This window comes from Bos taurus, chromosome 3 (genome assembly GCF_002263795.3).
Source record: "Bos taurus isolate L1 Dominette 01449 registration number 42190680 breed Hereford chromosome 3, ARS-UCD2.0, whole genome shotgun sequence".
NCBI classification, from domain to species: Eukaryota; Metazoa; Chordata; class Mammalia; order Artiodactyla; family Bovidae; genus Bos; species Bos taurus.
In genome coordinates, this window is record NC_037330.1 from 91,856,953 (window position 1) to 91,878,926 (window position 21,974).

Here is a 21,974-nt window from a genome sequence, read left to right on the forward strand (position 1 = left end):
CCTCTTGGCAGTGCCCACTGGTGTTACACAAGGTGGTTCTGGCCACAGCTCTGGGCGCAAGTTTCCCTGCGGGTCTCGGGGCTGCCGAGCCGCTTCAAAAGGGGATTTTACAGCATGACAGGGAATTTCAGCTACCGGGTTATCTCTGAATTGGCCAATTGATGGTTTCAGCAGAGCATTTCAGCGTCGGGGAAGCCAATACAATTTGAGTTAGTCGTGATGGCTGCCACTTTAAATACCGCGGTGAGTGTCCGTCAGCGACTAATGTGCTGCACAGGGCCTCGCAGAGAACCTGATCACCCCAGCGCTTCAGTCGATTCTGACCCCGAGCTACAGAAAATGAACTTAAATCTAGTGGGCTGTCGCCACGTACTTTCTTTGGCATTATTTTGCTAGCAGCATCTTTGTCAGAGGGACCTGGAAGAGAAGAGAGCGGGCACAGGTCAGTGTGTGGCTGTGCACCGCCCCCGCCCACATTTCTGGGGAGTAGGGGTCTTCCATGGGGAGTGAGCTGCTGGGGCCTGGGGTTCTTGGTGAGGGATGCGCTACTCATCTGTAGTGTTGTAGTTTAAAAATGACGACTCTCTAACGAAGGAAACTAGTGTTTATTGAGCACTTACTATGTGCCCCCCCCCTTTTTTTTAATGTTCTTATTCAGTTCCCACCTTGTTCAGGCTGGCTAAGGGGCAGGATATTCTTCCCATTTCATGAAGGAGGAACTCATAACAGCAAGCAATGATTGCTTGCTAACTGTGTGGTTAGGCACCTTTCTAAGTGCTTTGGGTCTTCCTCAAGGCAGCCCCCCTGGGCTAAGTTCTGTTTTTATTCCTCTTTTGTAGAAGAGGAAACTGAGGCACTTGGATTCAGGAATGCTGAAAGTGAAAGTCTCTCAGTAGTGTTCAACTCTTTGTGAGCCCGTGGACTATGCAGTCCATGGACTTCTCCAGGGGCCAGAATACTGGAGTAGGTAGCCTTTCCCTTCTCCAGGGGATCTTCCTAACGCAGGGATCGAACCCAGGTCTCCTGCGTTGCGGATGGATTCTACCAGCTGAGCCACCAGGTTGGTTTGGTTGAAGGAGGACTTAAACTGCAGTGCTCTTCACCACTGTACCACAGTGTCGCCCTGAGAATTAACACCAGGTTTGGCTTCTTTGCTGTGTAAGTGATTAGTGACCCATTGCCTAGCTCTGGTGGGTCCAGGTGGCAGGACTAGGTGGTCCCAAAGGGGCAGCCCAGCTGAAGCGCTATTGCTGGGTCACACAGTTCCTCACCAGTGCTGTGTATCCCAGCGACAAAGGGGCTGGGCTGGTTTTCAGTGTCACCCAGGAAGGCTTCAGGCTCACATACCTTATGGAGGAGTTGCCCCATCTCTTCACTTCTAAGGTCCCCTTTTTATTAATCCCCTACCACCTGATGTGGACTCTATGCTTGAAAATGTTTTATTTACAAATAAGTTGCATACATTGAGTCACCATTAATTTTCCTATGAAGAAATAGGAAAAACAAGAACTGTATAGTTACTGATTAGAGCTTCTCATCAGCTCAGAAAGCATTGGGAATGTGGGGTTTGTTTCAGTTGGGGCAGACCTGATGGTGGTGGTGAGTTAGAAAAAAATAGCAGCAATGCTCTAGAGCCCCTGAAGTTTTCCAGAGACCTGGTGAGAGCCATCAGGCTCGGGGACCCCTGACTTAACCTCTTTGCTTCCCCCGCCTACTTAGCAATGTAGATGGCTCCTTTGAGCTGTGTTCTGGCATGGCCAGAGTTGGGCTCTGGTGGAAGAAAGGCCCTCACGTTCTCCTGGAAGTCAGGAGGGTCAGAGGTCAGAGTTTGCTCTAGGTCATCTACCAAAGTTCAGGCAAGGCTTGCTTGTGAGGGAAAATGCTGGCTGGAGAATGGACACCTCAGCTATAAGTTCCTGGTTGGAGAGCTCCCATCTCTGGAGGATGCTGCAGGGCCCTCATCCCAACACACCTGCCCTCGTCCCAACACCTGCAAGAACTGTGTTTCCTGCTCTCCTGAGCTGACATTCCAGGAAGGAGATGGATCACTGGACAGAAAGCATCTTTCTCAACCAAGCTTCCACACTTACTTGGTATAACCTTCAACTGGCCATTATCTTCTTTCTGGGTCTTGGTTTTCCTATTTGTTGCATGGGGAAAGTGTTAGTCGCTCAGTCATGTCTGACTCTTTGCGACCCTATGGACTGTAGCCTGCCAGGCTATGGTCTAATCCATGGAATTCTCCAGGCAAGAATACTGGAGTGGGTAGCCATTCCCTTCTCCAGGGGATCTTCTTGACTCAGGGATTGCACCCAGGTCTCCTGCATTGCAGGCAGATTCTGTTTCTGAGCCACCAGGTAAGCCAGGGGAGGATACAAAAGTGATTTCTGAAGCAGCCTTTATTGCACGCTTATCCCAAGTCAGGCACTGTTCGTGGGCACGTACCAGGCAGAGGCTGTTTTTATCTCACTCCTTGGATGACGAAACTCAAGGCTTCATGAAGTGAAGTCAGTAGCCTTGGTTGTGACATCATTAAATAATGGAGCAAGATTTGAACCCAGGGCCCCCCTTCCTAGCCTTTGAACCACATTATTATTTTAGTAAAATTTTAGGCTGACTTTGACAGTAAGGGACCCTGGGAGAGGAAAAAAAAGCTCTTTGAAAGAATTGGATCATTTTCATTGAAACCTGTAAACGTGTGTCTTTAAAAAAAAAAAAAGATGTTAGTGACAGTTTGCTTCCCAGTGAGATGAATGCAGATAAACCTATTTTGACTGTTAACTTATTTTGTTGCTTAAAAGCCAGTGACATGTAGCATTGAATTTATTTTTCTTCACAGCGTTTTAAGTGTTTGCCACTTCTTGAGTGACGTGTGTGAATTTGGGAATTGCCTGTACTTTGGGGATCGAGGCCGCTGCTCGCACTTCAGGATTTTGCCTTAAGAGGGGCGACTCCTGGGAGGGTTTGTGCAGGCACAGGATGGAGCCGAGAAATGGCTTGAGAGCTGCGTGTGTACCTGAGCCTCAGGATGCTGTTGGAGCCAGAGCTTGCTCTGAAGTTGGGGTCACGGTGGAGAGCTTGATCACAGGAGTCTCTGTGACTGGAAGCCTAAATATTTATTCTGTTCTGTCCCTAATGAAAACAAATTGTCAACAGTTGTTCAGTAACTGACTAAATTAAAATCTGTAATTAGTCAATTAGATTAAAGAGTTGGCACAACCTGATTGTATCATGCTGGTTAGGTTATTAAGAGAAAGGGTGTGATTTTTAATTACTGAATGTTAATTTTGACAGTTTCAAATAGAAACAGACGTGTTTTTTCCCCCCTTTTCCTAATTCTGAATGGTTTGGAAAGTAAAGACATGCAATGTGTAAATTGTGTTTTTTTGAAGGAAAATAATCCGAGAAAGCCCTTCTGTGGAGTGGAGGGATTTTAGTTAAGAGGCCACACTGGCTTTGGTTGAAAGGGTTGGTTGGAAACCTTTCCTTTCTTGAAGGAAGGATGGCCCAGCGTTTGGCAGCTTTGCTTTTGCTGTAAATGAGAAGTTGGATTTCAAGCAATTCAGTCATTGAGTTAAAGTCCTTTCTAGGGTCTCTCCCAGTCTCTCACCTCCAGGGGGTTTTCTGACCTAGGTGAGATGCAATAGAAGGCAGGATCTGGTGAGGACACGCCTGTGTGTGTGTGGCAGGGTGGGACCGCAGAGACACCAGCACTTGTGAATAATGTCAGAGTTTTTATAAAGTGTTTTTTTATATACCGAGCAACCCAATGGGAGGAGACAGGAGGAATGAAAGTTCTTTCTCCTCTGCTTTAGAGCTGAGGCAAGCTGAGAGCTGGGGCCGGAGGTGCCACATGTAGAGGATCCAGCTGAGAACGGGCTGGGGGCTGCGAGGAGAAGAGATGCCAGCAGGCAGGAAGGGGACTGTGTTAGGTAGTGGTTGGGGACAGATTGAGGCCAGAGAGGAGAGGGCCTTCTTGCTGGGGAGGAAGGTGGAATTAGAATAGTAGGGCCCAGTTGTGGGTCTAGAGGTGTAGAAAGCCAGCCAGGGAGTTTGGGACCAGTTGGGTAGGCCAGTTTGAAAATAGAGCAAGTCCTTCTTCCTGGTTTGTTTTTCTGGGGGATGCTGTGTCATTGCCTCCCCTGCAGAGGCTGGAGATGGGTTGTAAGCAGCCTCAGAACTGAAAGTGAGATCTGAACTGCATCTAGCCACAGACCCCAGTGGATAGCCTGGATCTCCCTCATCTGCAGAGAGCCCCTCCTCTCTCCCCTCTCCCCCTCCAGCTCCTGGGAGTTCATGAAATGATCTGCTCTAGGTGCTAAAAGGGGCTAGGCATGTGGGTTGTTTTGATTGGAGAACCCTAAGCCACAGAAAAGATCCAGGGGCCACTGCAGGAAGACCACCCATTGTTTGCTTCTCTTTTCCCAACTTATGGGGGCAGCGGAAGGTTAACCTCAATCACTAGTGTGCCAGCTCCGTGTAGCACCTTGGGCGTCCTCCCTGAATGGGGGAAGGCTGCCGCAGACCCTGTGCCTCCAGAACCACATGGGTGGGATCACTGGTGTTGAAGCACAGGTTCGACTTTGTGCTGGCTGGGTTTTCTATGATCCTTTTTGGAAGCTCCAGTTAAAATGGCCTTTTTCAAGCACTAGTTTTCAACATTTAATATTAGAGCTGCTGGTGATCTAAAATGAGTCATCTTTTCTTTTTGTTTTTAAAGGAAGCAATTTTGCTTTTTGTGTCTGGCTCTAGGGGAGGGATGCTGGGAACCACGGTGCAGAGAATTGGGTGAAGTAACCTGGGTTTGAATCCCCCACTAGAGCCTTTACCACAGTGTAACCTGTGCCCATTGCTTCACCTCTGAACCTCAGGATCCTCATTGTAAAATGGAGACTGCACTCAACTTGCAGGACTGCTTTGAGGCAGTGGTGCAGAGTGCCCTAGAAGATGCCCACTGAATATTTCTGGAATGCTGGAATGAGAGGTTGAAAGGTAGCTAGTGTTCTTGAGCAGGTATCCCTGCTTAGGGAACTGGGTACATTTAGACATAGGAGTAAATGAGAAGAAGAGAATAAAAAGCAGGAAGTATTTATAAGTGGTGGATTGGTGTGTGTTCTGAATTTGGAGTTTCAAACTCAGGATCCACAGCCAAGGTTAAAGAGGTGGTGTGTGTGTGTGTGTGTGTTGTGGCAAACAGAAGAAAGGAAGTAACGGTGCTGGAAGAGAGTTTATTTTAAAAGCTTCCCCAGTGATAGATTTGTAGCTCTGGGTAAATAGAGAAGCTTGTAAAACTTGATTAATTTTCTTCCTGAAGTCTGTTTTTGGTGGGGACTGGGGGTGAGGACAGAGCTTCCAAATGCTTTTAAGTTAGAAGTCTTTGTGTCCTGGGTTCGATCCCTGGGGTTGGGAAGATCCCCTGGAGAAGGGAAAGGCTACTTACTCCAGTATTCTGGCCTGGAGAATTCCACGGAGTGTATAGTCCATGGGGTCGCAAAGAGTTGTACACGAACGAGCGACTTTCACTTCACATTGCGTCCCCAGCACACACCATGTTCAGGGCCAGGGCTGAGTTCTCACCCCTTCTCCCTGCCCCTGATAATCGCTCCCATCGTTCTCTTCCTGGAATGGAGTGCCTGTTGCCGCGCTGTGCTCTGGTCTCACCTAGGGATGAGCAAGGGCTTTCTGCACTTGCGATGACTTCCTACTTCCTTCCTGGCCTATGCCTCGGTCCAGAGTGGATCTGATTTGCTCTTTCTTTGGATTAGGAAGCCCCCACCCCCACCCCCCAGCCTGCCCCTACCCCTGCCCCTCTCCCTGCCTAGGCCTGCTCTGGAGACTTGGACGGGCAGCTGGCGTGACCACTGGCCAGTGAGGAGCTAAGGTTTGTCCTGATCTGTAGGTCCATGTGAGCTGTTCGGTAATGAGAGGTTCCTGTTCCCAGGAAGCCACTGCAGAAATGGAAAGCAGGGAGGGCTGAAGAGATGGTGAACCTTGTATGTTGGGAAAGAAAAAAATTGAGTAAGTTTTGGAATGCTTCTATGTTTGGAAATAAAATTTATGACTGTGTATTTCTGTCATTAGGGTGGAGTGTGAACCCTGAGACTTAGATACCACATGTTGCCAGGCAGTGCCAGGCTTCTTACCTCAGGGCCTTTGCACAGACATTCTCCCTGCTTGGAGCACCTCCCTTTGTTCTCTCTCTCTATGGGGAATCCCTAATCATTGCTCGTGTCGTGTTTTTGTCTATTGCATGCCCCTGACCGTCATTCCTTTCCCAGAATGGAGTGCCTGTTGCTGGGCTGTGCTTCAGTCTCATCTAGGGATGAGCGAGAACTTTGTGCACTTGTGATGACTTCCTCCTTTCTTCCTGGCCTACTGGGCTGGCATTCGGATCTTAGTTCCTTGACTAGGGATCAAACCCATGACTCCTGCAGTGGGAGTGAGGAGTCTTAACCACTGGACCACCGGGAAAGTCCCATGTCTCAATTTAAGACATCATCTAATTATAAGAAAAGTCTCACAATCATCTTTGAGGCCATGGGATAGGGCCCATAAACTCGGGGGCTTGACACCTAGTTCAGATCTGTGGACAGAGTGATCGAGGACCCCCACCTCCCAGGGCTCTGTTCTCTGTGAATGGCTCCCTAAAGCCTCAGTGTCCTCAGGACATGTCCACATGTGGCTGCCTGTTTTGAGCCCTGGTTTTGGTGTTTGCCTTTCTTTTGTGAAATAGATTTCTGATGTTGATGGAGCCTCGGACCTGAAGTGTCCTCAGAGATGTGTGCAAAAATGTCCAGTACTCAATTAGCCTAGCTTACATCTACTGCTGAGGCCTCTAGGCTGGGTGCCCTGTGACTCTTCTCTTGCCAGGTTTTTCTGTTTTGTGACGGGGATTGAGAAGTGGGTGTGCAAGGTCAGGAGTCCTGCAGTGTCACTCAGCTGGAGTCTTGTTTAGTTGCTAAGTTGTGTCTGACTTTTGTGATCCCATGGACTATAGCCCACCAGGCTCCTGTGTCCATGGGATTTCCCATTCAAGAGTACAGGACTGTTGCCATTTCCTTCTCCAGGGGATCTTCCTGAGCCAGGGATTGAACCTGCATCTCCTGCTCAGCAGATGGAATTCTTCACCGCTGAGCCACCTGGAAAGCCCAGGGGATGTTAACCTAGGATGATGGGAAGCAGCTGGTTCTGATTCCTCTAACTCTCCCTGCTTATCCGTGCAGGAATATTTTATGATGTGACCCCCTGTAATTCAGAGTTGGTGGCGATTTTATCAGCTCACACAAATCTACAGTTGACCTTTGCATTATCTGAGAAGACTTGTGTTTGCTTAGCCGCGGAGGATAAACAGGATTCCAGGGGGTGGTTCAGGACTCTGGGCTGTGGGTTTTTGTGCAGCAGCCATGGCTTCTAATTGTGAGTGGCTCTTATCTGTGCTTCCCGGAAGATCTGGCCACACCTGGCGGCAGTGGTGGGGGGTTTCTTTGGTTCCAAGCTGGCCATTCAGGGTTTTCCTGGGACTTGAAATGCTCACTCCCTTTAAATCATCACTTTCTAGTCAGGCTGTCCTAATGCTATCAGCTCAGAATACTCCAGAATCCACTGAGGAGTCAGAGCAGATACTTGTTTTTCACGCTGATAGTCAGTCTAGTCTTTCCTTCTTCAAATAGTTGATGCCCCTGAGGTGTGGCTCCTGACAAAAGGACATGGGCAAATGCTTTGTCCTCACAGAACTTACAGACATTCTTTCCCTTTACCGGGGGCTTGTGTGTTTTAAGATGCTAACCGCAGATATTTAAACGGAAGGCACATCCTGCAGGTTCAGATGGGCTTTTCCTCCAAGAAGTTACCTGAATGTATTATTCTAGGCTCTCCTTGGCTCCCCTTGACCGGAAAATAGCTAGGTCACGCTTGCCTCCGCCTCAGTCCTCTGGCCATCATGCTGGCTGGGTCTGTGATTTTTGGACTTAGTCACCTGAAGATAACGGAGTGTTTGCTCCTTTGTCTGTAAAGCGATGGTAAAGGATACATCTGTGGTCCCAGCGTCTGGTGTGTGGCTTCATGGAGCCGAGCCATCCAGCACCTTGTCAAGGTATGACTGAGAGTTTGGAGAAAGTGATGATTTGATTGTACCTTGGAGACAAGAGAAGAGTTGGAACAAAAATGTCCTTGTACAGCTGTTATTCTAGTGAAAAATTTTTAAGAATTGGTTACTGGGAGCACAAACCCACAAGGCCAGAAAAGAGTGGAGGGAACGCTGATTTTCAGGAAGCTTTCAGCCAACCTGAGTTAAGTTTCCTGGGCTTTACCAAAAACACAATCCCCCTCCTAGGGGGCCCCCCTTGGGGGCTGGGCGTGCAGTCGGGCCCAGGCCACCTCGGAGAGGCGCAGGTGCCCGCCATAACACCACCCTTTCCGGTGAGTCAGCGAGTTTGTCCTGGAATATCCCGCCCCGGGGGTGGGCCAGGGTCAAGGGCTGGGGGCCACTCTGGCCCGCTGCTTCTCAGGAAGCCCCATCCAGACATGGCTTTTTTCCTGCTCCCTATTTTCTTTTCAAAAATGTTTTTAACATAGATGTGTCACCATGGAGTTCTTTTCATGAGGGCAAAAGCTGGTTCTGATCCAGAACCCATTGTGGCCTGATCCTTGGTCTTCATTATTTGGTGGGGCAGTTGCTGGGGCCTGACCAGGGCTGGTGGGTGGGGTGAGGTGAGGAGGAACCATGAGGAGGAGCTGCCCTGATAATGAAGGGAAGAGGTGGGGGGGAGGTGTGATTTCACTGTCCCGGCCACAGACAGGACCACGCCCCTCTGAAACAGCAGCATATGTGCTCTGGGGGAGGGTCTGCCCCTGACCTGGTGCAGGAGCCATGGCCACCACCAGCTTGGCCATCCAGCCCGGCCCAGCCCACACAGGAGGGAGGAGCCTGAAACAGCTCTCCCAGCCTCTCTCTGGCCGATTGGCCCTGATCCCTTCTCCCTCTTTTGAGTACAGGCTCTCCCCACTCCTCAAACCCTCCTTGTCCCCACTGCCCGGGTATGTGTGAGCCCCCAGTGCCTGCCGCGCAGTTGGTGCTCGTAAAAGTCTAGATTTTAAAACTGTGGGCATGAAGGACTTGATGGGCTGTGAGAGATGCTCTTGTGGGAGTACAGGGGCTATACTGCCCTGTGTCGTGCTTGGCACGTTGTAGGTCTTCTGCCCTTTGGGTGAATGGAGCAGTGCCCAGAGAAGCAGGACTCTGGCGTGGGCGGCAGCCCCCAGAGGGAAGGAGCTGAGGTTGTTTTGCGTAGGAGGGCTGTGGTCTATGCAAGAGGGCTGCTCCTGTGGCTCCTGCCTTTCTCCTGCTGTCCCTCCTGCTTTCCCAGGAGGCAGACAGCCTCCTGGCCTTACTCTTAAACTGCCCCTTAGTTGGTTTGGCCTCCATGGGGACGGCTGGCTTGCTTTTTTAATGTAAGGCATCCTGTCTCTCCCTTACTAAAATCAAAATCAAACCCAAATTGAAGTAAATCAGGAGCTGCAATGAAGACAGCCCAAAGATTCCCTTGACTGTGGGACTGAGAGCCAGATATTGAGGGTCTTTTGGGTCTGACCTTGCCCACGTTTCAGATTTTGCCATCTTTATGGCAGACCTCATCCCAGTGTTTGGCATGCTCCACTTCACTGTAGATTAATCATTACGGCCTCCCGCTGAGATAGACAGTGGTCTTAAGGGGAAAACCCCAAAGGGCCACCAGGTCTGTGGGATTTTAGAGAGCGGCTGAGGGTGCAGAGGGGACCTGGGGAGGGAGGGGGTAGTGTGTTGCTGGCGAAAGCCCCCGAGGACTAGAAAACCCAGCACCTTGCACCTGCTGCCTCGCTCCTGTAGAGAGGGTGTCATGTCTGTCACTGGCTGACACTTGCAGGGTTTTTCTTTTCTCCAAATAAATAATTCTTTGTCTCTCTTCAGGGTGGCAGATCAGGGCTGGAGAGAGGCAGCCGATCAAAGGCAGCTTCGCTGACTTTGAACAAGTGGGCTGAGGAGGCGTTCTGGACAGGCGTGGGGTGGGGGAAGGAGAGGGGACCGAGGAAGACCAGTGGGCTGCAGAGACAGGCGGGGTGACACCTGAAGCCAGCACCTCCTAAAACCGGTGATCCTGCGTTTCTTGCCTGGGGATGTGTGAGTGAAATATTAGGCTCGGTGGAGAGTTCCTTCCTCAGAGGAGAAAGCGGGCTCCCTTTTCCTGTGCCTTTGTCTCTGGTCCCCTTTGTCCCAGCCCTCCAGCTCTGCGGCCTCCCCTCCCCCCACGGTTCCTTCCTTTGTCCCCCGCCACTCACCAGCGAAACTCACCAGCGAAACTTAACTCGAGCCTCCAGCCGCCCGAGGCCCCCGTCTCCTCTGCTCCCCATGAAACAAAAGTAGCTGGTAGGTCCTGGCCTGGCTGTCAGCACGCGGACTCAAAGGAGCCAGACAGGGCCCCGGCCCCCAAAGGTGGTGGCTGGTTAGTTTTGAAGTTAGGTGCTCGCTGTTGGCAGCCCCCTCAGAGGGAGCTGTGTTAATTGAGGGGACCTGCTGCCCTAGTTACAGAGGTCTGGGGCTGCAAATGTAGCTGGGGGACTCTCTTCTCTGGTGAAGCCCCTCTTTCTCCTGCTGTAAGTGGTCCTGGGCCTTCTTACTCATGAGCTCTGTGTGCAGAACTTATTCCTAAAAATAAGGATGTGCCAAACTCTAAAAGAGCCAAACCCACACTTCTGGGTACCGAAACACCTACTTTTGTTTTAAGATTGTCTTAATCATCTTTAAGCAAGCGTTAGCAGTCACCTGGGGGGTAAGCAAAGATCAGGGGAGAAAAACTGAAAGTTGAAAAAATCTGTCTGTTAACTTAGTTTGTTAAGAGTATGGGAAAGGATGGACTTGATTCCGTTTTTTCATGATGAAAATGGGAACTCCGGTGCCTGAGTTCTAACCTGATGGCTTCCTGGGTGTGTGGCCCAGGGCGCTGGAGAGAGAGAGGGACCTGAGGCCCACAGAGAGGGTTGCAGGAGCCTGTGTGCGTCTGTGAGGCAGAGCAGAACTGTGGTGGCTTGGAGAGGCTTCATCATTGCTGGAGTGGGTTTCCCTACTTAAAATGTTTAAGTTCCTAATTTAATTACTTGCGTTTAGAAGATAACATGTAAATTTTGAAATGTTGTATTCAAAATGCACAAAAAAATGCTGTTATAGGTTTTCACAGGCGTTTTTGGCATCAGTGTTCTAAATGCTGTCGCCAGAGCCACTTTAATCTTCTGACCCACCTTTCTTACACGTGTCGCTTGTACTCCGTCTCAGTTGTTTGAGATACGGTTTTTCAAACTTACGTATGATTCTGTCTCTAAGAACGTTATCCGAAGCCACAGGGACCCATGATAACGTTAAGACAGTTGAATATGTAAGATTTGTCTCATAAGTTTCTCTTGCTAGAAATGCTGCGGCAGATAGCAGACCCCGGTTCTGATGCTTGAGAGTGGGGAGGGCACCCTTCCTGAGTGTCCCTGCATGACCCTGATGTTTCTCTGAGCCTCAGAGTCTTCATCTGTCAAAATCAGAGGATAACAGTGCCTAAGGGTTGCTTCTCAGGGTTAAGTATGTGAGGAACGCAGGACCGTGCCCTGTATACAGCAAGCACTCAGCAAATGCAGCGTTGGAGGTTGGACTGGTTGGAGCACTCTGGCCATTCTGGTTTGTAGAGTGACTTTGAGGGCTTATCAGATGACACCTGGGGGCAGCCCTTGTGGGGAAAGACAAGACCCTCGTGCGCTTTGGGATTGGGGGAACTTTCCAGAGGAAAAGGAAAGAGGTTGCAGTTTTAGCTGTTGAGAAGGCAGTAATGGGGTGAGGTGAGGTCTGTGAAACCCCTCCAACCCCCCCAGTAGTCGCTGTGGTCCATCCGCTGGCATTCCCAGAGCGGAATGTTTTAAAAGTCCTTGGTTTAGGGCCCCTGTACCCAGCTGGTAAGGGTAACCAGTCTATAGATAGGACTCAGAAAACATTGAGGTTTTGTCTTTTAATGATCTTTGTTTCAAAGCTGGCAAAAGCTTAACTAGAGATGTAGCAGGTGCTGGGTTCTGTGTGTGCCCACAGATGTCTGTCGTCATTGCTGTGGTCATTGTTTGCCATCCCAGAGCTGCGGGTGACAGATGACACTCACATCCCCTGCTTCTTGGCTGGGCTGGAAGCTCCTGGGGTGGACAGTGGCCTCGGTGTATGTGTCATATGTGCACAGGTTTACGGGACAGATTTGCATCGCCGTTTGTCAATAAGTCCTGCTTTGAATATCCACCTCTGGTGTGCCGGTGGTGGGGGAGCTGGGATTCCCAATTTAGATGCTGACGATAATCTGAAACTGAAACAATCAGAAGAGTGTGTCTCATGAAAAAGAGAGCAGGGGGGATAACAGCTCAGCCGGAAGTTCTCACCTGGCTGCGGGGGTCCAGACTGACCTCGTGTGGAGGGCGCCACCTTGAAGCCAGTTTTTCCTCTTCAGATGACTGTACTCCATTTGGGAGAATTAGCGAAACAAAATGGAAATGGGCGATGTGTTCAGTTACTTTGTGAGGCTTTGAGTGGTGGATCCCTTCTTGCACTTGTGAACTCTGTCCCAAGGTTAGGTGTCCCTGGCCCCAAAGTGAGAAAGTCTAATGGAGAAAGAGGTTGGCGGGGGTAAAACCAGGTAAAATTAATTTCAAAAGACTAAAGGTCTTAACCCGAGCGGGTAGAGGGCAGGGGTCAGGGGCATGTTTCTTTTCTGAATAAGTAAGGCCTCAAAGCTCCCCGCCGCATGCGTGTGCACGCGTGCGTGTGCGAGTGTGTCAGTCACAGCAGAAACAAAATAGAGAACCGCCCCCCCGCCGTGTGTGTGTGTGTGTGTGTGTGTGTGTGTGTGTGTGTGTGTGTGTGTGTGTGTGAGAGTCACACAGGGGAGACAAACCTACTCTGTGTGTGTGTGTAAAGCATGTGTGTTTAGAGACCCAGAGGGAGGGGGCAGGGCCTAGGAACGGTGGATGGCTCAGGCTGGGGGAGGGGTTACTATTTGCATAACTGATTGTTGCTCTTGGGGATTGTGGTGGAGGATGGGAGGCTAGCACAAAGGCTCTTTCCTCCCCCTCTCCTTCCTGACCCCTCCTCCTTTCTCCTTTCTTCCCCTTCCCTCCCCCTTCCCATGCCAGAGCCCTGAGTCTCGTCCGCACCACCTGTGCCCCCTCTAATGGCCCAGGGGTGGCCTTGCTCTTGGTGCCCTGTGGATGAGGTTTTTACCGCCTGGTCCCCAACTGCAGGCAGGGCCACCGCAGCCGTCTGTCAAGTCAAGATAAAGTCCAAAAGGAAGGGCTGTGTGTCTCTCTTTAAAAGCTGGTACTTCATAAAAAACGGTTTCTGCCTGAGCTCTCAAGTTCTTGCCTTCACCATCTTTTCCGTCTAGAGACTGGAGGTTTCTGGAGGGAGACCATGGCTGGTGTCCCCTCACATAAGCTGGTTTTCCAGGGCCTATTTCCTGTGACCCACAGCTTGACACTTGCTGGAAAGCAGAAGCGGCTGGTAGCTGGGCTGTCCCGTAACAGCTTCAACCAAGCCTTTGGGAATCCCACAGAGAGAAGGCCGAGGCCCGTGTTCTGGCATGGGCTTGAGACTCACTCTTGCAGACCCTAAACAGTAATACCTGGTGGGTCCACCATGTGTCTTTGCTAAACCAGTAAATGAATGAGTACGTGTGCTGTGACCCCAAAGCAAAGTAAATGCCACCCAGAGGTCTGTCATCCACTTCTGGGCTTTTCTGTCTAGCATGTCTGTGTATTGAGTGCCCCCCAGGAGGCCTGTCTCCCTGCCTGAGCCTCAGTTTCCCCATCAGGAAAATGGTGGTAACAGTTCTTGGTCAGGCTGTCATGAGACTCAAGTGAAGTTCCCCAGAGGGTCCTGCCCATCATTGGGGAACTTGGGGACAGAGCAGGCCTTGAACAAGTGGAGAACCACCTGTCAGAAGGCTCCTGGGCCTTGTGAAATGACCTGAAGGGGCAGGCCTGGTCAGCATCGTCTGCCACCCTGTTTGTTTTGCCACAGAACAAGGTTATCTGTGACATTAGACTCCTAGGTTGTGCTGAGGAGGTAGGGTACCAAATTGCTATTGACATCTCCCTTGGTGGGGGGGGGGGGTCCCTCCTCCGCCCCACCTTGCATACCCAAGGTTGATCTTTGTATTTAAGATCTGGCTACAGTTCTTTCACAAAATGAAGACTGAAAACGTTTTTAAAGCAAGTTCATGCCCTGGAGGCCAGTTAGCTCCCTGGCACTCTGAATTGGGTTGGGCGGGGTCAGTATTTGAGCCATCAGCTGCAAATCCCTCTGGGTTCCTGAGGGGCTGAAGTTGTGTGCTTGCTATTCCTGGCAGGTCCCTGCGGGGAGTGTGGGGTTGTTCTGGTTGGCTAGAGGATGGAGGAGAGGGATGTGGAAGCTTGCTTCACTTGGTACAGCTTCACTGACTGCTTGGTTTCTCTGAGCCACGGATTCTTCCCCTGTGAAATGTGGGCATCCATCACACGATGGGTGAGGGTGCTTGGTGACCAGATCTTACTCTGGAAAATGTTAGGTATTGGGCATGGATAAGGGCTTCCCTAGTGGTTCAGCGGTAAAGAATCTGCCTGCAGTGTAGGACATGTGGATTCGATCCCTGGGTTGGGAAGATTCCCTGGAGAAGACAATGGCTACTCACTCCAGTATTCTTGCAGGGAGAATTCCATGGACAGAGGAGCCTGGTGGGCTATAATCCACGGGGTCGCAAAGAGTTGGACAGGATTTAGTGACAAAACAACAACAATCCCGGAAAGGCTTGGACAGTTCATGAACTGGAGGGTGGGAGGGACCTGACCAGAGGTGCCTGGAAGGATCGATGGCTCTGCCCTTTGTGGCTTGCCGAGGGGATTAATAACAAAGGTCAGTGGGATGAGGCAGCCTTCCCAGGGTGTTTGCCCAGAGGGACCATCTTCTTGGAGCCCGTGGTTCCTGGTGAGTAGCCATAGGAGTGAGAGCTCAGGTGTGCCAGCCACCTGGCTACTCTGGCCTCGGACTGTAGACACCACTGGACGCCTGCACACATTCCTGTTCCCCTGCCTCTTAGCTGCTTCCAGAAGGCTGCTCAGATGGCCTGGCACCCCCCCAAAGGTGGGCTCACAGCCCCGTGCCCATTGCCTTTTTGAGCCCTTCAGGCAGCTTTTCTTGGAAACTCCTGAGTGCTCTTAGGGGAGGCATCAGTAGTAGCCTCTTTCCTGTTGAGAACGCTTATAGTTGGGCTTCTCTGGTGGCTCAGACAGTAGAGAATATGCTTGCAATACAGGAGACCTGAGTTTGATCCCTGAGTCAGGAAGATCCCCTGGAGAAGGGAATGGCTACCCACTCCAGTATTCTTGCCTGGAGAATTCCATGGACAGAGGAGCCTGGCGGGCTACAGTTCGTGGGGTTGTAAGAGTTGGACGCAACTGAGCAACGTTCACACACAGGCTTACAGTCTAGTAGAGATGACATTTCTAGTGGAGATGAAAATAGTTGGTGGTCACTCCAGCTCCAGTTGGAGAAGGAAATGGCAACCCACTCCAGTATTCCTGCCTGAAGAATCCCGTGGACAGAGGAGCCGCTTTCCCTGTCTCCAGCTCCAGCGGTCTTCCCTGGAACAGGCTCAGCACATGGTACTCAGCTTAGACACCTAGATGTGCAGCCTCTGGGTATAAGTAGGCTGGTGGAGGAGGGGTCTGCTGTGGGTTTTTTTTTTTTTTTTTGCTGCACCAGGTCTTAGTTGTGGCATGTGGGATATAATTCTCTGACCAGAGATCAAACCCAGGTCTCCTGCATTGGGAGCACGGGGACTTAGCCAGTGGACCACCAGGGAAGTCCCTCTTGTTTTTTTAAAAACACTTGCTGAAAACAAAAACCCCAAACACCTGCCAGCCCATCTAAACCATCCAGACCACCCCAGAGGCCTGATTGACTGCGATTCCCGTAACCCCCCAGCTCTGTAACCAGAGTCAGGGAGAGTAGCATCTGCTTTATATAGAAGTGGAAACTGAGGCCCATGGAGGGAAGAGGCTGCCTCGATTGATGGAAAGGGGCCCCAGAGGCTGTTAAAAATTTCCCTCCAGCCCTTAGCAGTGGGCTGGTAGGTCTCACCTTGCTCCCTAGGCCGTTGCCATTGGCAACCAACTTCCCCTGTTGGTTCTGGGGGCCCTTGAGGGGAAGAGGGAAGAAGGTGGAAGCCAGGCTGTCAGTCAGTCAGGTGGCATTTGGGTGTCAGTGTCAGTGGGTTAGTGCTGGTGACAGTCGGAGGAGGGCCGGGGCACATCAGAGTCATCCGGTGCACAGGCCCAGATCTTGCTACGAATTGTTCCCAGTACTGGGGAAATTCTATGCAGGGATGCCTCACTTTGTGCAAAAAGATGCCTTCCTACCCCTCCTCCCTCCACCTTATACACACAAAGGAAATTTGAAGAGAAGCAAAGACGGCTAGAGACAGACTAGGCTAACGTTAAGGTCTGCTTGGTTCAGGCAGCCTTAGCTCCTGTCCCGGTCCAGCTGTTCTCCAGCCCTGTGGCCTTCTGCTAATTGCTTAGTCCTGCTGAACCTCAGTTTACTCATCCGTAAAACAGGGGTCAAGGCCCCGGTGTCCACTGGCAGTGCAGGGGAGCAGTGCTTAGCACCATGCCTGACACCCCTGAGCGCTCAGTAAGGAGTTGCTGTTGTAAGAAGAATTGGAACGCTGCGGTGGGTTGGTTACTGTTTATTGAGTGTCATCTCGGTCCTGCCAGAGGCTTGGCACTCAGGGGAGACAGAGCTGGGTGAGGATCAGATTGGTTGCCATCCAGAAGGGCGGACAGATCAATTGACGATCGAGTGGGCAGGTCACAGTCAGTGCTGGGAGGAGGACACAGGCGGAGTCTGACATCCGGAAAGGGGTGTTGCCTGCTGCATCAGGGGCTGGGAGGGCTTCCTGGAAAGGGGGTGTGGCAGCGGAGCTTCAAAGAAGACAAGAGAGAGAGAAAGTGGACGGGAGGGCATCCCAGGCAGATGCAGAGTTTCATACTGGAAGATGCGGACAGTGGATGTTGATGACAATTGACCTTTCTTGGGCTCTTAGTCTGTGCTGGGCCCTGGAGTGCTTTAATTCCCATAACCAACCCTGGGAAGTGGGTATGATCCCGTTTTGTAGTTCCAAAACTGGGCCATAGGGAAGTTAGAAAACTTTTCCAGGCTCACACAGCATGGAAGACGAGTGTTCAGCCTCCGAGACCCAGACTTTGGAGACCACACACACTGGCGGCCGCTTGAGCCGCTGCCTTGCCCGACGGGACCCAGGACTAGTTGTTGGCAGATAGATGCTTGTTAGCTAATGGGACGGCCCGCTAGTTGGGCAGGTTGAGGAGTCCCCCTGCCCACCTCAGTTTCTTCATCTGTAAAATGAGAATAACCCATGTCCATGAAATAAGATGAGGTTCTTGGGCAGAGTGTGCACTATGGGGTGTATTCAGAGAGTGTCTACTCCAGTTCCTTGACCAGGCTGTGGTTGCTGGGTAGACGATATTCAGTCTTAAGGCAGTCCCCTCCGCAGCCCCTGCCAACTGTCCTTGTTCAAGAGTCCGTGGGACTTGGGCTGGATTAGATAGAATGTGGGCAGAGTGCCCAGCACAGCACTGGGAGGCGCATAGCTCCTGTACACAGTAGTCATTTTCATGATGCTGTCTTATCTCTCGATATTAGTAATTATTACTGATGGTCCTCTCATCAGTCCAGTGGGGGTGATTTTAGCCACACTTTATAGAAAACGGCTTGGTGGGTGAATAATGCCTCCAAAGTCACAGTGCTTGACAAGACACTGAGATTCTGAATTGGGTGTGTTGCACCCCTGACCCTGTGCTACGTCATGGGAAGGCTCTGGCAAAACAGGCCTTCTTGGGATTTCCCTAGTGGTCCAGTGGTTAAGACTCCATGCTTCCAGTGTAAGCGGTGCAGGTTCAATCCCTGGTCAAGGACTAAGATTCCATATGCCCTGTGGTATGGCCAAAAAAAAACCCAACAGACCCAAGGCTTGAGACATCCTTCTAAAGCACACCCATTGTGTAAGGTGCAGCATGCTCGCGGCACGTGGTGTGCACACACACTTTCTCTCACTTGGACACTTCAGCTCGTGATAGCATCTCTGCTCCACCAGCAGGGCACGTACCCTGGGTGTGTGAGCATGCCCTAAACCCAGTCCAGACCCTGGGCTACTCTCTCTTCCAAGAACACAACAGCTCCAGCCCAGAGAAAGCAGTGTTACCCGCAGCTCGACCCAGTGCGGTTATAATAACAACACAGTGGGAGAAATGTCCATAGCTTGGGGTCGCCTGCTACCCAACCCCGCTCCCTGGGGAACCCCTGCAGGGGTAGTCTTCTGGCAGACACATCACTGCTGTTCTCCCTCTCAGCCCTGCTGGGAGGAGGTGGTTGGCTCCCTCAGTTGGTAAACTGGGCCCTGTGGCCTTGAGTGTTTCGGTCTCTGGGCCGCATGTGCCCATGGCCCTGAGCCAGGCACCACTGGGAAGGACCAGCGAGGACACAGGGATCCCAGCGGCGCTCTGTCCCCTGGGGCGTGGGAGCAGAGAGCCAGGCCCTGAGCACGTCCCCAGTTGAGACTGGAGGCTCGTCTCCCCGAGGGCTGGCCCCACTTGCAGCCACCACGCTCGTGCTAATTCTTTGTTGATTTAGAAGCCTCTTCAGGATCGTGCAGTGCCTTAGGGCCACTCTTGTGGAGAGGAACTGTAATCCCTTAAATATAATAATCCCCCTTGCTGGACACATTAAAGAACAGCTTCCTGTACATGAGCCCGTTGGCACCCTCCAGCAGTCCTGCGGGGGCAAAGGCCCAGGCTTATCATCCCGGGTTGTTCATGAAAAGCAGGTAGGTGACTTTTGTGGCTTTCCAGAGTCACATGTCCAGTACCCTATGAAGCTCAGAGTCAGAATCCAACCTGAAGGCTAGTTCTGGTGTCCGGGACAGACGGCAGATGCTTGGCATACATGTGGGTGCTCCCCACTCATGTCAGGCATTACAAGTAGGTCACAGTAACTCTTTCCTCCTGACCCAGGTTCAGAGTTTCTTTTCCATACAGCATTTTAGTCATTGTCAGTCAAACGACATTGGCATGTGAGATGAGTTCCTTGTTATTGGTGTCACACTTCAGACTGGAAGTCGGCCAGTGATGTTGTGTGAGTTTCCTGGCTCTTTGGATTTCCAGGTAAGTGAAAGTTGGAGGCAAGGCATCACTGTATTCCAGTTGGAAGCCCCGTACCTGTCTGATGGAGCCAAGCACCAGCTTCCAGGAGGGCCCTGGCACATCTCATCGGGTGTGTGGTGTCTGCCTGAAGAAGAGCCGCTTGAATCGGAGTGCCTACTGGCCAGCCAGAAGGGGATGGACGGCGGGGACCAGCCAACTGCCGAAATGTGATCGAACCCGCCTTGTTGGAAGACGCGCGAGCAGCCTTTTCTTCCAGATGCTCTGAATTCCACTCCACATGTTGATTTCTCTTCGGAGGTCCCCAGGATGACCTTTTACACCATGCACGACCCTCCTAGGATGTGGGGATGCTGAGCGGTGGAGAGATGAGGAAGTTGGGGGGTGGGTGTGTGGCTGGCATGGCATTGCAGGCGCCATCCTTGGAAATCCTGTCTTGGTCAAAATGACACGGTCAGGTACTCAGACTGCTGGGCGAGTCTGAGTTCTAATCCCATCCTGAGCGTCCTCATGTACCAGGTTTGAGCTGAAGGTTGAGTTTGAAGTCCTCGTTCAAGCTGAACCTTGGATTCTGCAGCTGCCCTCATAGAGCTGGACTGTGAGCACAGGTGACCGCGGCGCCTCTCCTCCTCAGCCCTTCTTCCACGCTGAGCCACAGAATCCGAGCGCCATGGTCACCTAACGAGTGGCTCTCTTGTTTTGATCGCGTAACTCTTCAAACATCAGCCGATTTCTTGCTGTCAGCCACCATGTGGATGTTCTTGACCTTGGTTTTCAAGATGCCTTTTCATCCGTCCACTTAGTTGCACAGTCCGTCTCATCTCCCCTAGCAGCGTGACCCCTGCCCCCCACCTTCCTGCCCACAGGCAGGCTCCCTGGTTCATCCCCAACCCTAAACCCGCAGAGCCTTTTTTTCAGTAAGTTCAGCTCAAACCCTCGCCTTTTCCTGACTCTACTCGGCCCCTCCGTTTGAGAGGACTTTTTCCCACATGAAATACAGATTTAAAGAAAGTCAGCTGTAATGGTTAGAGGGACCTTACAGGACATAGACTTCAGTGGTTTTTTTTTAACTTACTTTTTTTTTCCCCCCTTTTTAGCAGGAGATCCCTTTCTTTAAGTGAAGTCTTAGGTGGCAGGCCAAATAGTGTAACAGAAAGAGAGAGCCATCTACCAGTTTAAGGGGTGTGGGATGCCAAAGGTCACACCTGCTAAGCTTCCAACCGTTTTGCCTCCTCCCGTGGCCCCCATGGTCACTCTGTGGTTTAGTCCAACTCCCAGATGGAGAGGTTGTGCCCAGGATAAGGAGATGACTTGGCTGAAGATTCTTCAGGAAGTGAGAGTCACGGGGGTCCTCAGGTCCCCCAACCATATCCTGGGTGCTGTCAAGCGATCAGGCTTCCCCAGCTCTTCAGTGAGATGTTTGGACATGTTTCAGTAAAGGATCTGCAGCTGGATCCTTTTGGGAAATGCAGGGTTCAGCAGTTTCTCTAGAGTAGGACTTCTCAAGAGTTTCCAGTGCATTAAGATGCATTGCAGATCTTAGAAGTGGGATAGCATATATGAGGTGGATAAACAGAGTGAAACGCAGCGTGTCTGACATTTATTTGACCACGGGATCTCATCTGGTTGAGGAATCCTAAAACTTTAATCAAAAGTACAGGCTAGGAGATGACTGGGTTGTCTGTTGGTCCCCAGTTTTTTTGAGATACGGACAACTGTGGGTCCAGGTGGCACTCACCGTTTCCTGGACTGTATCTCCATCCTTTGGAGCCGTCTGTCTTTCTTCACTAAGCATCTGTTTTGTTGGGTAATGGGCTCCTGTAAGCCTCTGCCCTTCCGTGTCAATAGATAGTATCCATCTTTTTCAGTGATCACAAAGTATTCTGCTTCTTGGATGTGACAATTTATCAGTCCCTCGCTGTGTAGCATTAAGATTCTTTCCAGTTTCCTCATACTGTAAACAAACTCTGATGAACATGTTGTTATTGTTTAGTTGCTAAGTTGTATCCGACTCTGTGATCCCATGGCCTTTAGCCTACCGGGCTCTTCTGTTCATGGGATCTCTCAGGCAAGAATACTGGAGTGGGTTGCCATTTCTTTTTCCAGAGGATCATCCCGACCCAGGGATTGAACACACATCTCTTGCATTGCAGGCAGATTCTTTACCACTGAGCCACCAGGCAAACCGTGATGAACATCTTCGTGGCAAAATGTTTGTGCACGTGTACGTGATGATATTCTTAGATGTGGAATGCTTGGGGCGTATGGTATACACAACACACTTTAAAAACAAAAGGCTGTCAGAACTGCCAGCACATTGCTTCACAAGCTGGGTGCTGCTTCCCAACTTTGTCCTGGCAGAGCTACTCACGAGTGCCTTTGGAAGGGGCTGACTGTCAAAGCGCCTTAGGCCCTTGGGAAGTCAGAACTGGCCTCGTGTCCTTGGCTGTGCCGCCTCTCTGGCCTGTCTGGCCCTGGAGGGCTCCTTGTTCTTTGTGCTCTCACCCTCCTGATGTTCGTCTCCAGGGGAGGGCTCTGTGGGGACCTCCCCCATGTTAATTGATTTAGATGCTTTTCCTTGTGTAAGAGCTTGGTGGTGGAGACCCATTTATCTGGATGCTTTTTACATCCCAGAAACCTTGCGTGAGAGGCACAGATTGGACTACAGAGACAATGGGGCATCGGGGACCTTGCCCACAAGGTTTCTGTCG

General features: G+C 51.1%; 1 protein-coding gene and 1 long non-coding RNA gene across 4 annotated transcripts in view; one reads left to right on the forward strand and one right to left on the reverse strand.

Annotated features, from left to right (window-relative positions):
* SSBP3 (single stranded DNA binding protein 3) overlaps positions 1–21,974 on the forward strand; it is a 166,341-nt gene that overhangs the window by 15,396 nt on the left and 128,971 nt on the right.
* On the reverse strand, positions 12,006–13,796 carry LOC112446011 (uncharacterized). The gene is made up of 2 exons (XR_003034063.2): positions 12,433–13,796; positions 12,006–12,353 (listed from the first exon to the last, which is right to left on the reverse strand). It is a non-coding gene; the product is annotated as an uncharacterized lncRNA (long non-coding RNA).